The 14,211-nt window shown below is 38.9% G+C and overlaps 2 long non-coding RNA genes across 4 annotated transcripts in view; one reads left to right on the top strand and one right to left on the bottom strand.

Moving 5' to 3' along the window:
- Positions 1-2,334: 2,334 nt before the first annotated feature.
- LOC128699836 (uncharacterized) overlaps positions 2,335-14,211 on the bottom strand; it is a 61,013-nt gene continuing 49,136 nt past the window's right edge. Inside the window, exon 4 of one of the 3 annotated variants that reach the window (XR_011394260.1) lies at positions 2,335-2,637. This is a non-coding gene — a long non-coding RNA (uncharacterized lncRNA). Of the gene's footprint in view, positions 2,638-11,916; positions 12,164-13,534; positions 14,124-14,211 lie in introns of those variants that run through there. The other 2 variants (XR_011394259.1, XR_011394255.1) reach the window with 2 other exon arrangements.
- On the top strand, positions 2,631-11,208 carry LOC138855109 (uncharacterized). Its single transcript, XR_011394262.1, has 2 exons — positions 2,631-3,414; positions 5,880-11,208. It is a non-coding gene; the product is annotated as an uncharacterized lncRNA (long non-coding RNA).

The raw sequence follows: 14,211 nt of genomic DNA, 5'->3' as shown, positions 1-14,211 counted from the left end.
AGCTCTATCATACTTCGCCTTAAAACTATGTATGGTTCCTGCCTCCACCACATCACTTTCTAGGCTATTCCATGGCCTGACTACTCTATGACTGAAGAAATACTTCCTAACATCCCTTTGATTCATCTGAGTCTTCAACTTCCAATTGTGACCTCTTGTGTCTGTGTCCCATCTCTGGAACATCCCGTCTTTGTCCACCTCGTCTATTCCGCGCAGTATTTTATATGTCGTTATCATGTCTCCCCTGACCCTCCTGGCCTCCAGTGTCGTCAGGCCGATTTCCCTCAACCTTTCTTCATAGGACAATCCCCGTAGCTCTGGGACTAGTCTTGTTGCAAACCTTTGCACTTTCTCTAATTTCTTGACGTGCTTGACTAGGTGTGGATTCCAAACTGGTGCTGCATACTCCAGTATGGGCCTGACGTAGATGGTGTACAGAGTCTTAAACGAATCCTTACTGAGGTATCGGAACGCTATCCGTAGGTTTGCCAGGCGCCCGTATGCTGCAGCAGTTATCTGATTGATGTGCGCCTCAGGAGATATGCTCGGTGTTATACTCACCCCCAGATCTTTTTCCTTTAGTGAGGTTTGCAGTCTTTGGCCATCTAAACTATATTGTGTCTGCGGTCTTCTTTGCCCTTCCCCAATCTTCATGACTTTGCATTTGGCAGGGTTAAATTCTAGGAGCCAGTTGCTGGACCAGGCTTGTAGCCTGTCCAGATCTCTTTGTAGTCCTGCCTGATCCTCGTCCGATTCGATTCTTCTCATTAACTTCACATCGTCTGCAAACAAGGACACTTCTGAGTCTATCCCTTCCGTTATGTCGTTCACGTATACCAAGAACAGCACAGGTCCTAGGACTGACCCCTGTGGAACCCCGCTTGTCACAGGCGCCCACTCTGACACCTCGTCGCGTACCATGACTCGTTGTTTCCTCCCTGTCAGATATTCTCTGATCCATTGCAGTGCCTTTCCTGTTATGTGTGCCTGGTCCTCTAGCTTTTGCAGTAACCTCTTGTGAGGAACTGTGTCGAACATAATGTGTGTGTTACATAATGTGTTTCTTATATAATTTTGAAAAAAATATCATAGATAGATTAAGGGAAATGTCTATATTAACGTAATATGCGACATTAATGCGCCCAAGAGATTATTATTATTATTATTATTATTATTATTGCATCAAGAGTAGAGAGACTCTTAGTGATTTTAATGTGTACCTACATGCCAGCACAGTGTGTAAGTTTATTTAGGTACAGGTGTACACAAGTTTAATTATCAGGTACAATACATATAAATATACAATAACTTTAAAACACTTGAAATTTTGGAAAGTTTCCAGACATAATAAGGAGATGTGCTCAGGGAGAATGTAAACAAACTCGGTGGGCCGCTGTGACCGTATTAGAAAGACAGGTGGGGGGAGCCGTATAGCGAGTTTTGGTCATAATTTGAAATGTCCGTATTAGCGGAACGCCGTAAAGCGGGGCCCTGCTGTATTGTGATAAACATTAAAAACAAGCAATTAAAAGTCTAATTTACTCAGTGCATTTTGTGTATTATGTCAAAAGTCAGTTATATCGAAGGTTTGCTTTACAATTATGGATTATTATTTATTATTAATTATTACATTCATATGAGCAGTGAAAATGTGTCTGTCCCTCAGCACAATAATAATAATCTTTATTTCTATAAGTACATGATACAACTTATACAGACCATAGCTGACATCAATGACATATTATATAGAAAACCACTGTTCATGTAGAGCATTTTGAGCAATTTAGGTTAATTTTGTCCCCAGAATGTGACCCACGCCAGTCAACTAACACCCAGGTACCTACTTACTGCTAGGTGAACAGAAAGAGGCTTGATCATTTGTCCCCTAAATGTGAACAGAAGTACTGCCATTCAGTATACACTTAACAATTGTAGAAATGTAAAACTATATACAGTGGACCCCCGGTTAACGATATTTTTTCACTCCAGAAGTATGTTCAGGTGCCAGTACTGACCGAATTTGTTCCCATAAGGAATATTGTGAAGTAGATTAGTCCATTTCAGACCCCCAAACATACACGTACAAACGCACTTACATAAATACACTTACATAATTGGTCGCATTCGGAGGTGATCGTTATGCGGGGGTCCACTGTATATATATATTTTTTCAACAAACTTACCGTATCCCGCCGAGGCAGGATGGCCCAAAAAGAAAAACGAAAGCTTTTCTTTTTAAGTTTAGTAATTTATATAGGAGGAGGTTACTAGCCCCTTGCTCCCGGCATTTTAGCTGCCTATTACGATACACATGGCTTACAGAGGAAGAATTCTGTTCCACTTCCTCATGGACAAAAATTATATATGTATACAGTGGACCTCCGGTTTACGATATTATTTCATTCCAGAAGTATGTTCAGGTGCCAGTACTGACCGAATTTGTTCCCATAAGGAATATTGTGAATTAGATTAGTCCATTTCAGACCCTCAAACATACACATACAAACGCACTTACATAATTGGTCGCATTGGGAGCTGATCATAAACCGGGGGTCCACTGTACTGGCCTTAATATTACATTTGGTCTATCAAAATTGTATGAAAGGGTAAGGTTCCATTCCTGACTGTCCCGCAAATCTGGAATCCACAAAAGCAACATTACATTTGCATAATAATTCTTGTTTAAATTTCGGGGTCACTTTTATGCCAAAGGCTGTATCTCTCGAAATATTGCTCTAATCTGCTTAAAATTGAGTGTTGGAAAAAAACAATAATCACAGTTTGAATGAAATACTATGGCTAATTTTAAATTTAGGGGTTGCACTGCAATATCCCGTCTCAAAAGAACAAACCAAATTTTTATGCGAGTTACCCATCAGCAAATATGACGAAATACATTCTGGTAATAAGGTATGCCATGAAATTAAGTCCTTAAATGAACCTCAAATGTGGCCAAAAGTCTTTGTAATGTCTAATTATTTGCATTGTAATAAAAGTATAGCATCAATATACAGTAATTCATATTATAGTACATATAAATATAACCCGTGTGTTATGTCAGAATGGTTGAAAAGAATTCTTGTAAAATACTCTACATTCATCTTACATGAAAGACAGTATACTCATTCAGTTTGTTTTGTAAAATGTAAAAGGTTGAACTACAATAGACCCTTAACCCTTAAACGGTCCAAACGTATATATACGTTCACTCGCGTAGTGCCCCAAATTTTTTGAGAAAAAAAAAAATCTTTTTTTTTAAAAGGAAAAAAGAGCATATGGTACCCAGGCATCCCCAATTATTTTATCATGGCACACAGTGAGTGCGCACACCCATTCTCTCATGTCTAGGTGACTCAGGCTTATCGTGGCAATGTTGAATGAATGACAAAGAAAACGTATATATACGTTTGGACCGTTTAACCCTTTGAGGGTCGACAGGCCCTCTCCGAAACTCGTTCTCAGGGTCGGCCAAATTTCAAAAAAAAAAAAAATTATTTTTTCTTATGAAAAAATAGAGTTTTTTTTTTCTAAACATTATAGGATAAACAAAAAAAATTTACCATCAATACTTACGGAGATATGGATGCATTAAGTTTGCAAAAAATGAGCCGCGTATGGCAACAGCGGCGACTGCCGCTCACCCTGTAAACTTTAGTTTACTTGTATTTGAAGGTTTGTTGTTTTTTTCACTATTTTATTTTTTCACATAACTTATGTGGCCTGTGAGACCAAAGTAAGGTGCAATGTACATATATACACTCGTTGTATACAACACAATAAGCACACAAACATAATTATCAATATATTGTTTACAAAACTTGTTTACAAAAACAAACAATACAAAACATTGTTTATTATTATTGTTCTATAATATATATACCAATATACAGTCACTGAACATATTCCTATTAGTTCTGCAGCTTGTGGAACTCTGAAACATGGTGTCATACACAATGGTGTTTTATCTTTCTCCCTCATTCTATCTCTTTCAATCTGTCTCTCTCTTTCTATCTGTCTATCTATCTCTGTCTCACAGGTACACATAAATACAAGTATACATAGTATAAATTACCTAGGATAACCCAAGAAATCCAGACAAAGTGCTATACTCTGCTTGAAGATGTGAGTAAAAATGATGACACAGTCTTGTGGCTCTCTGAGACAGAGAGCTAGACGGATAGACAGATAGACAGGGAGCTTGACAGACAGACAAATAGACAGACAGAAATGTTAGTGTACCAGTACCAGTGTACTAGTGTTCCACCCTCCTCCTCCTCTTCTTCCTCTTCCTCCTACTCTTCCTCCTCCTCCTCTTCTTCCTCTTCCTCCTCTTCCCCCTAATCTTCCTCGTACTATTCCTCTTCCTCCTCCTCTTCCTCTTATTCCTCTTCCTCCTACTCTTCCTCTTCCTTCTCCTCCTCTTCCTCCTCCTCCTCTTCCTCCTCCTCCTCTTCCTCCTCCTCCTCTTCTTCCTCTTCCCCCTACTCCTTCTCCTCCTTGTCCATAGTGTAAATTACAAGGAGTCCGCAGCTGTCAAAGTGACATATTGGCTCATTACTCTTTCCCCCCCGGCCTGTCAAAACAATGGGGTCGGATGCTGCTTCCCCTCCTCCATTCTATCTAATTATCTTTCTCCCTCATTCTATCTGTCTGTCTATCTCTGTCTCACAGGTACACATAAATACAAGAATACATGGTATAAATTACCTAGGATAACCCAAGAAACCCAGACAAAGTGCTATACTCTGCTTGAAGATGTGAGTAAAAGTGATGACGCAGTCTTGTGGCTCTCTGAGACAGAGAGCTAGATGGATAGACAGGGAGCTTGACAGACAGGCAAATAGACAGACAGAAATGTTAGTATACCAGCAAAAACAAAGGGAGGGCGATGTTCATCTCATCTTTTGGCATCAGCTCTACCCTCATTTACCCTCATCAAACGTCAGCACTTATCAGATGTTATCTCCCCTTATCTTGTTACTGTCATGGGTGAACATTTATTATTACATATTATTATTATTACCTATTATTATTATTATGTATTATTATTATTATTATTATTATTATTATTATTATTATTATTATTATGTATTATTATTATGTATTATTATTATGTATTATTGTTATCATTACGTATTCTTCTTCTTCCTCCTCCTCCTCTTCCTCCTCCTCCTCTTCTTCCTCCTCTTCCTCCTCCTCCTCTTCTTCCTCCTCCTCCTCCTCCTCCTCTTCTTCTTCCTCTTCCTCCTCCTCCTCCTCCTCTGCCTCCTCCTCCTCTTGCCTCCTCCTCCTCTTGCCTCCTCCTCCTCTGCCTCCTCCTCCTCCTCCTCCTCCATTCTTGGAACAAGTTTGAAGATCTTGTAGTTCATAATCACTATCATTATCATCACCAATGCTCACATCTGAGTCTGGGATTTTGGGAAATAGGAGTTTCCTCTTTGATTCTGGTACAACTGAACGACGGCCCAGCACCAGAGGTGGAAGGCTGTGGGTTGTCTGGGTTTTCCTCACTATTACCCATATTATGGTCATTAGTTTCGGTCAAAACCTCACCAGAACCTTGAAACTCATCTTCACTGTCACTTCCATCTGTATTAGAACTGTCACTGGGGAACAAAAGTGTCCCAATTCGCCGAGGAGTGAGGAACTTCTTACCACAGGGCACGGTGGAAATTGTGTACTATGATGGCATTCCCACAATGCACCACTGGGTCCCAGATTTTTTTCCTACTGCGCACACCCACCACACAGACCCATTCTCTCACATCTAGGCTTATCAGCCTTTTCCTGTGAGATTTGAGGCCGCTAGAATTTATGCGTACTAGTACGACAAAAACCCCTACGCGTAAGACGTACTAGTACGACGAAAACCCTCAAAGGGTTAAAGGTTAAATAACATCTATCTAAACTACACGTTTTTATAACACAATTGAAAAATTGTGGCATAAATCTTCATAGCACACCATAAAATGTGAATAGCATGGTGTAAAGGTTTTAAAAAAAGGTGGCCAGGAATGAAAATTTTTTGTATTCAGAGAATTATAAGACTTGGGGGAAAGCCAGCTGTTGACCCTGGCTTAATATAGTTTTGCTGTAGTGGCCCTTTCAGTCTTAACAAATGACTGATCCACAGCTGTCAGCTGATAAAACAAAAATGGACAACTCGGAGCTGTCGAACATTCAGTAGTCATATAAAAATCTCCAGATGTTTCTTTATCAGTTAATAATAATAATAAATAATCTATTTCTACAAGTACAGGTCTCCCTCAACATTCACGTTTTCAGCTTTCGCGGGCTTCACACATTCGCGAATTCCCAACGGCCAAATTCCCAGCCACCAAATTCCCAGCTGCCAAATCATATTCAAGTTTCCCGCCACCTGCGAGTCCCTACTACCCTCCCTCCGACCCCCGCAACTGGCAGCCAGCCCTCCCACCACTCAGTGTGGCGAGTGTTTTGTTTGTTCATTATTTGCTATTAAACTACAGTATAAATAATGTAAACACATTCATGACTGCATATTGGAATGGCTATTTGGACAGGTATTGGACGGTGACATCATGTGTTTACTCTTGAACACAGCAAAGAATCAATGTTTGCTCGGTGGCCCGGTGGCTAAAGCTCCTGCTTCACACACGGAGGGCCCGGGTTCGATTCCCGGCGGGTGGAAACATTTCGACACGTTTCCTTACACCTGTTGTCCTGTTCACCTAGCAGCAAATAGGTACCTGGGTGTTAGTCGACTGGTGTGGGTCGCATCCTGGGGGACAAGATTAAGGACCCCAATGGAAATAAGTTAGACAGTCCTCAATGACGCACTGACTTTTTTGGGTTATCCTGGGTGGCTAACCCTCCGGGGTTAAAAATCCGAACGAAATCTTATCTTATCTTATCCAGGAGCATTGTCAAGCCATTGACAAAGCTCCTGGAGAGCAAAACGTTGCTGCAATAAAATGTATTGGTTGCACTTATGTCCTTACACCTAACATATTGTTGGTAATTCTACCAACATTATTACAATTGTGTATTAAATTTCCAAGTCGCTAGTGGCATATTAACCACCACTGTTCTCACCTATCCTTCCTGTCCTTGGATCAAACCTGAATGCCTTCCATTCTCCCAGTGGCTGTATGACTCTCTACAGGTTTAAGGGTCATACAGGAATAGACAATATACTGGGTCAAACACCTTATCTTGCCCCTTATTAAGTTTACTTAATACTGTGGCCATGAACCAGGCTAAGGGGGCATTGACCCCTGGAACACCCTCCAGGTAGAGTAAGTTTTTATTTAGGATTATGGTACATAACATATATTTCTAGATCTAGAAGCAATGACATCTACTACGTAAGGTATCAAAATTTTAATTTTTGATGAAATAAGAAATTTAAAAAAATGTTTGGTCTTTTTTGATGATCCTAAGCACTTAACCTTATTTTTTCCATATGTCCTTCAATTTGCTTAATTGGTATATATCCAGTGTTATACGAATAACCTGCACATAGAAGAGAGGAGCTTACGACGACATTTCGGTCCGACTTGGACCATTTACAAAGTGCCTTTTTTTTGTTATAACCAGCGTTATTCAATGGTCGACAATATACTGCTATGTGCAATACAATATAGAGTAGGACTGCCATATTCATGGGTCCGGTTTCCACAGTTTGTTATCCACATTTTACCCTGGCCCGAAAATAAACCTTAATTTAGCCTAATAATGACACCAGTGCAAAAGTAGCGATTGTGACAGTTCTTCAAAGCCTAAAAGAAGTCTTCCCATCGGTGAAAAAGTGTTAATTCTCGACCTGTTGTGCATAATTTATCAATTAAACTTTATCATAGGTATGTATGTAAACGAAAAATTACTTAAATACATGTATAGGGTGCGCTACTATCCATGGTTTCGGGTATCTGCGGTAGGTCTTGGAACGTATCCTACGGGGGTACCACTGTACATATTTTATATACTTCTGAGAAACGTACAATTCCAAACAAGGCCTAAGGCATAGAGCAGTTGGTCAGTTTTTGGAATAAAAGGCTGACTACTACTTTTTACTCTCACAATTACTCATCCTGCAACCCTAGGAAGGTTGTAATAGAATATACAGTACTACTTGGTACTATAGCATTTTATCCTCAAACTGTGTAAGACAATGTTTTTCAAGCAGTCCTGTGTTCAATGCTCACTAACCTTTTGCTTATATATAATCATAAGGAACTGCCACAATAACAGGACTGAATGGTTTTGTGCGGTGATACAGACATCTTAGAATTTGGATGCTTCTAGTATGTTATACAATAGATTTGCCCTTTCTAACTGCTATGCTAGTTAGCATAGCAGTTTGTTTAACATCTTTATTATGCACCCCCATACCCATGATGTGGGTGGTAGTTCAAAGATTACAGAGGCACATAATGGGTCTAGGGTAATATAGCATTGCTACATTTTCCTTTGCCTAAGATCATAAATTAGTACATCCAATTAGTTCATCCAAATTGAATAGTATGTGGCAAAAAGGGATTTCCACTCACTATTAATTTTGAATGTACTTTTTCAATGCCATTCACAAAAAAAGATATATATATAGAGAGGAGCTTTATAAGACAGATTACTGTATTTGAGTTATTTTTACATTGAATATTATAAAAAAAAATTGTGATCGAAAGATGGAAGGATATCCTGCATTTCCGCAGGTATATTGTGGCATAGGAAAGAGCCAACCGAAAAACAATGCTTGCTATTTCAAGTATTTTTTGGTGGTTGCAAAAATGCATTTTACACACACAATAAGCAAAATAAGTTAATTTGCCATCGCGGATGTATACACTATGCGGAGAAAGGGTAAAATATGGCATGTACAAGCTACTGTTTAGTACCATGGTGAACCACTGAACTCTCACTCCATGTAAAGACCACCTCACTTGCTTGAATTCTAGGGCACTAGTTTGATAATTTGAGAATAGAAAGGCACAATACCATGACTGGAACAATACACAAATAATCCGCACATAGGAGAGAGAAGCTTATTATGATGTTTTGGCCAAAGTTGGACTGAAATGTCGTCACAAGCTTCTCTCTCCTATGTGCACGTTATATGCGTATTGATAATTTACAGTACAGTGTTGTATTACTTCATAAAAGCTATTACATTATTATTATCATAACTAAGTTCTAAACCCATAAAGATCATACAGCTCTGCAGGGTAGGGCATGCTAATGGTTTTATATGCTTGATCTGAGACCAGTGAGGGTAGAGACTACAACAGAGCTAGAATTAGTGTTAAGTAAGTTATTACAGGTATTTCCCATCATCATCATCATCATTACCTCCCTCCCCTATACCCATCATCTTTATTCCAGGTGGTAATTTGACTTTGTTAATTAGAAGCTTCCTTCCTGCTCCACAAATGTTCCTTCTTTCCTTTCTCTGCCATCTTCATTAATGACTTTAATCTTGTCTCTTCTTAACTGCCAGTGTTACCATCCCACGAACCTCAGGAATTTTTTTCACAAACATGTACCTTGGTGGTCGCCTGATTGTGCTCAAGCAATTTCTGAAGTGTTACCGTCACTATACATTGATGGTGAATTAAGGGGACAAGAGCTAGAGCCTGTCACATGCTGGTTGGGAATTCTCCACAGAAACTCATGATTGGATCAGAGTTGTGTCCACTGACCTTTCCAGCAAACAGCAGTTTCTGGATGGGGAGCCTTTATAACTCTCGAACTTGATGACTAGTGCAATGGGCCGATAATTTTAGACTGGCTAGACTGTGGTCTCGAATCCTGTCCTTGAACTCTTTACCTCCTGTTGAAATTTCAGTACATATACACACACACACACACACACACACACACACATATACACAGGTAGGCCCCGCTTATACAGCAGGTCAGGCTCTGGGCTACCACTGTAAAGCAAAAATCTCTATAAAGTGAAATATAGCCTTTTTTCACTTTCAAATACATATAAAAGCCTGATAACATATTTACACTATCATATTTTAGGTGAGCAATAGAGCTAGGTCTAAAAAAAGGCATATACAGTACACACATTACTTACCTCAAAATATTTTTGTCCTAAGCTTATAGTGAGTGGTGAGTATATTGATTGTGGGAAGTCTGAATAAATGAAGAATGTGTATAACTGAAAACTGCTGTACTAACGAAATGCTGTAAAACTAAGCAATGTAAAGTGGGGCCCTCCTGTACATACATATGCAGGAAAATCTCAGTTTCACGTGAGTAATATTTTTTAATTTCAGTTGGTAAACGAGGTACTTGTGTAACACTTGGGTACCTTTATTTTTGAAACATTTCACCATCCAGCTGCTTCCTCAGTCCCATATAGAGAAGAATGGTTGAAGATCAGAAAGAGCTTGAGGTAATCAGTTCTTCAGCCTGGAATCAATGTGATCAATCCATTAATTCCAGGCTGAGGGACTGATTACCTCAAACTCCTTCCGATTTTCAACTATTCTTCTCTGTATTAGACTGAGGAAGCCAACAAATGGTGAAAACTTTCCAAAATAAAGGTACCCAAGTGTTGCACAAATATTTTCGAAGACACCATAGCCCTCCCAAGTGTGGGTTGGTACAGACAATCTTTTTCTATTGTGTTACCAACTACCACCACACCAAGTGTACAAATCCCACACAACTTATTTCCAATGAACAAAAACTGTTGCCAAATCTGTACACTAACAAAACCCCATGTATAAACAAGGAGAGTAGCCTCAGTACATACTGTAACTGTATATAGTGAATATAAATCAAAATATAGAAAATTAAAGAATGGTTAAAGTGAGATGTATGATTTAAATGAGTCTGGTATTTTTTAATGTGTACATGTATTAATAATAATGATAATAAAAGTGTAATAAAAATAATGGTTAAAGGAGACAAAATCACTAAGTGATTTGTAAATTGTATTAAATGTTCTTGTACTGAACTTAGTGATGATCTTACTGACGTAGTGCACCTGCTATGAGACTGGAGTATATGTACTGTACTAAGCCAGGGATACCTGTGCTGTACTAAGCCAGGGATACCTGTGCTGTATTAAGCCAGGGATACCTGTGCTGTATTAAGCCAGGGATACCTGTGCTGTATGAAGCCAGGGATACCTGTGCTGTATGAAGCCAGGGATACCTGTGCTGTATGAAGCCAGGGATACCTGTGCTGTATGAAGCCAGGGATACCTGTGCTGTATGAAGCCAGGGATACCTGTGCTGTATGAAGCCAGGGATACCTGTGCTGTATGAAGCCAGGGATACCTGTGCTGTATTAAGCCAGGGATACCTGTGCTGTATTAAGCCAGGGATACCTGTGCTGTATTAAGCCAGGGATACCTGTACTAAAAAGCCATTACAGGAATGCATTTTCTGATATATTAACCCAAGAAAGCCACAGTGTGGCTTATTTTCTACAGAGTCTTTGGGTCTTTTATAAGATGCATCCCATGGCAGCTTCACACCCAGGTACCTATTTACTGCTAGGTGAACACAGGCATTAGGAGACCTAACCATACATCATGCCTCACCCAGGAATCTAAGCCTTCTAGTGCCCTTATTGAATAGTATTTTTCATGTGAATGTATAGAGTACAGTATCACAAAAAAAAAAATATTCTTTGTATATTTTGGCTGGTTAAATATATATTGTATTTTCCATCATACAAGGCCTGGCTTTTCACCCCAAAAAAACCACCCTGCATCTTATATCGCTGATGTAATTTTGATAATAAGAGTAAATGTATGGTAATGTGCACTTAAAGTTGTCTGTATGAACTTTTAAAATTAATGTGTATCAAATATAAAGGTGCATCTTATATGACTGAAAATAGAGGATTAAAATTAGACTTCATTATTCATGTTTTGGAAAAACAATAGTTATTTAATCATGTTTAATACTGAGTATAAGCAAATGCAATTCTTTTCATTTTGCATAAATGTGACTGATCTTACTAGCCAACAATCATTTCTGTTCGTGTTTAAAACTCGTTTCTAATTTTGTGATGCTGAATTTGCATCTGTAGTTTTGCTCGTGACACAGAACCTCACGATGATGATCAGCCAGACACAACCATCATAGAGGTGGTCATAGCAGGGAAACCTGACAATCAGTTTGGTGCAGATGATACTGAACACAGGCAAAACAAAAGCCTGAAATTATGCATATATATATAATGAATTTACATTATGAGAGATTAGCTTTTGTCATTGCATAAGCCACAATATCTGCGCATAATATACTACCCACAATTCTCAGTTAACAGATATCATGTGGTGCTTTGACTTTAAACAGCCAAAAAAATTGATCACGAGAGTTCAAAAGACCTTATGTGATACACAAATAACCCGCACATAAAAGAGAGAAGCTTACGACGATGTTTCAGTCCGACTTGGACCATTTACAAAGTCACACTGTATTAAGCTTACGTGATAGAGACTAAACGAGCTCAGATTCATGATCGGTGCATCAGAATTAGCTTCAAACAACCAATTTAGCTTCTGAACTGGATAAATGATCAAATTTGTTGGCTAGTGTTATTCTAAAAACAATTGATTGGCATTTCTAGTGTATCTGCATGAACCAGAGTCATTCATCAAAAGGCACAATATGTAATGTAGCAATCTTGAAAAATGTTAAACCTTTAAGGGGTCATCCGGTGTAACACAGCAGAGGAAAACAGAAATTAAAATAAAGGATGATCATGTATGTACAGTACAGTTAAGAGCTTGATGTGATTACCAGATGGAGGATCAAGCCTTCACTACTTCTTGCACTGTATGACCTACACAGACTCAGTGATTCACAAGTATTGAAGAAATAATACACAGCAGAGTATGGTGGGAGACAAAAAGAAGACAGTCTGATAAAAAGCCAGGCACCATCAGTATTAAAAAGGGCACTTTTGGGATCCAAATGGCATAAATAAAAAAAAAAGGCCACTATACCATGGCTAGAACAAATCACAAATAACCCACGCTTAGAAGAGTAAATTGACGATGACATTTTGGCCAGGCCTGAACCACTAGTAATGGTTCTTCTTTCTCTGCAGCCTCTCTCTTTCCTTCATACACTGTGAGAGAGCAGGATATAGAGAGGCTGAAAACACGGACAACATGAATGGTATACAATACTGACAAGAAGAATAATTAGATGCATGTGAAACATCTGGTTATCTTTATTTGTAAACGTTTTGCCCTTCAGTGGCTTTATCATTATGTCCTTGAATTGTATTGATAAAGCCACTGGATGGCAAAACAAATAAAGATACCCAGATGTTGCACGTGTGTCTAATTCTTCATCAAGGACAACGTATGTTGAGACAAAAATGGGTAATCTACTAAGATGTACAACTTAATCAATATATCTTGGCAAATCTCATGCACAATAGAGCAGGACAAAAATGCAAGACGACCAAGGATGAGTCTGCTATGTCCAATGTGCAGTCATAAGAGAAGTCTCTCATATGCATCAACGATGGGGCAAGATACCCACTCGTGAGAAAACCATGGGAGAGTCTGGTATTTGCGCATGCATTTACTATGGAGTCAGGGCAACCAGAACCTCGGGTGAGATTTTATATAAACTTGGTTAACTTTTTTGAGCTATTCTTCCAGTGTCTGATTATTATTACAGTCACGAGAAAGTGATAAACTCCAAAGGGTCATACACCACTTGGAGAATGTGAGGCAATCAGGTATAATTTAAGGTAGGAGTTGGTAGCTTGAATTCTTTGGATTAAGAACCCTTCACTGGCATCAAGGTACTTTGTCTGGGTGAAAATCAGATAATGCTCTGGAATGGATACTTGCCCATGAGAGACTGGAAGGTTCTAAATGGAACATGAAAAGAAGTCTGGAATGCTAGAATGAGTAAAGGCCCTGAGAAAGAGCTCTTTTTTTTTTTTTGCATGTCTGCCAAAGATGCAATGGAGACAACACTAAATTTGAAACACAAGAGGACAAGAAGAATTAGAAACGAAGAGGTGTACATGGTACCAATATGGATGATGGGTGAAAATAGGACATGCCTTACTGGCAGACTGTGTTAAGCATCCTTTAAGAATAAGTTTGTAAAATAAAACATACTCCATCCATATAGAGGGTTTTGAACCTTCAGTGTAAACATCAACTGCATCAAATTCCAAAAGGAAATGATCAAGAAAAGACTGCAAAAGTTCACTGGTGTAATAAGACTGACT

The sequence above is a fragment of the Cherax quadricarinatus genome, chromosome 81 (genome assembly GCF_038502225.1).
Source record: "Cherax quadricarinatus isolate ZL_2023a chromosome 81, ASM3850222v1, whole genome shotgun sequence".
In the NCBI taxonomy this organism is placed as follows: domain Eukaryota; kingdom Metazoa; phylum Arthropoda; class Malacostraca; order Decapoda; family Parastacidae; genus Cherax; species Cherax quadricarinatus.
The sequence above is the reverse complement of the archived record's forward strand: the minus strand, read 5'-3'. Positions and strand labels throughout refer to the sequence as shown.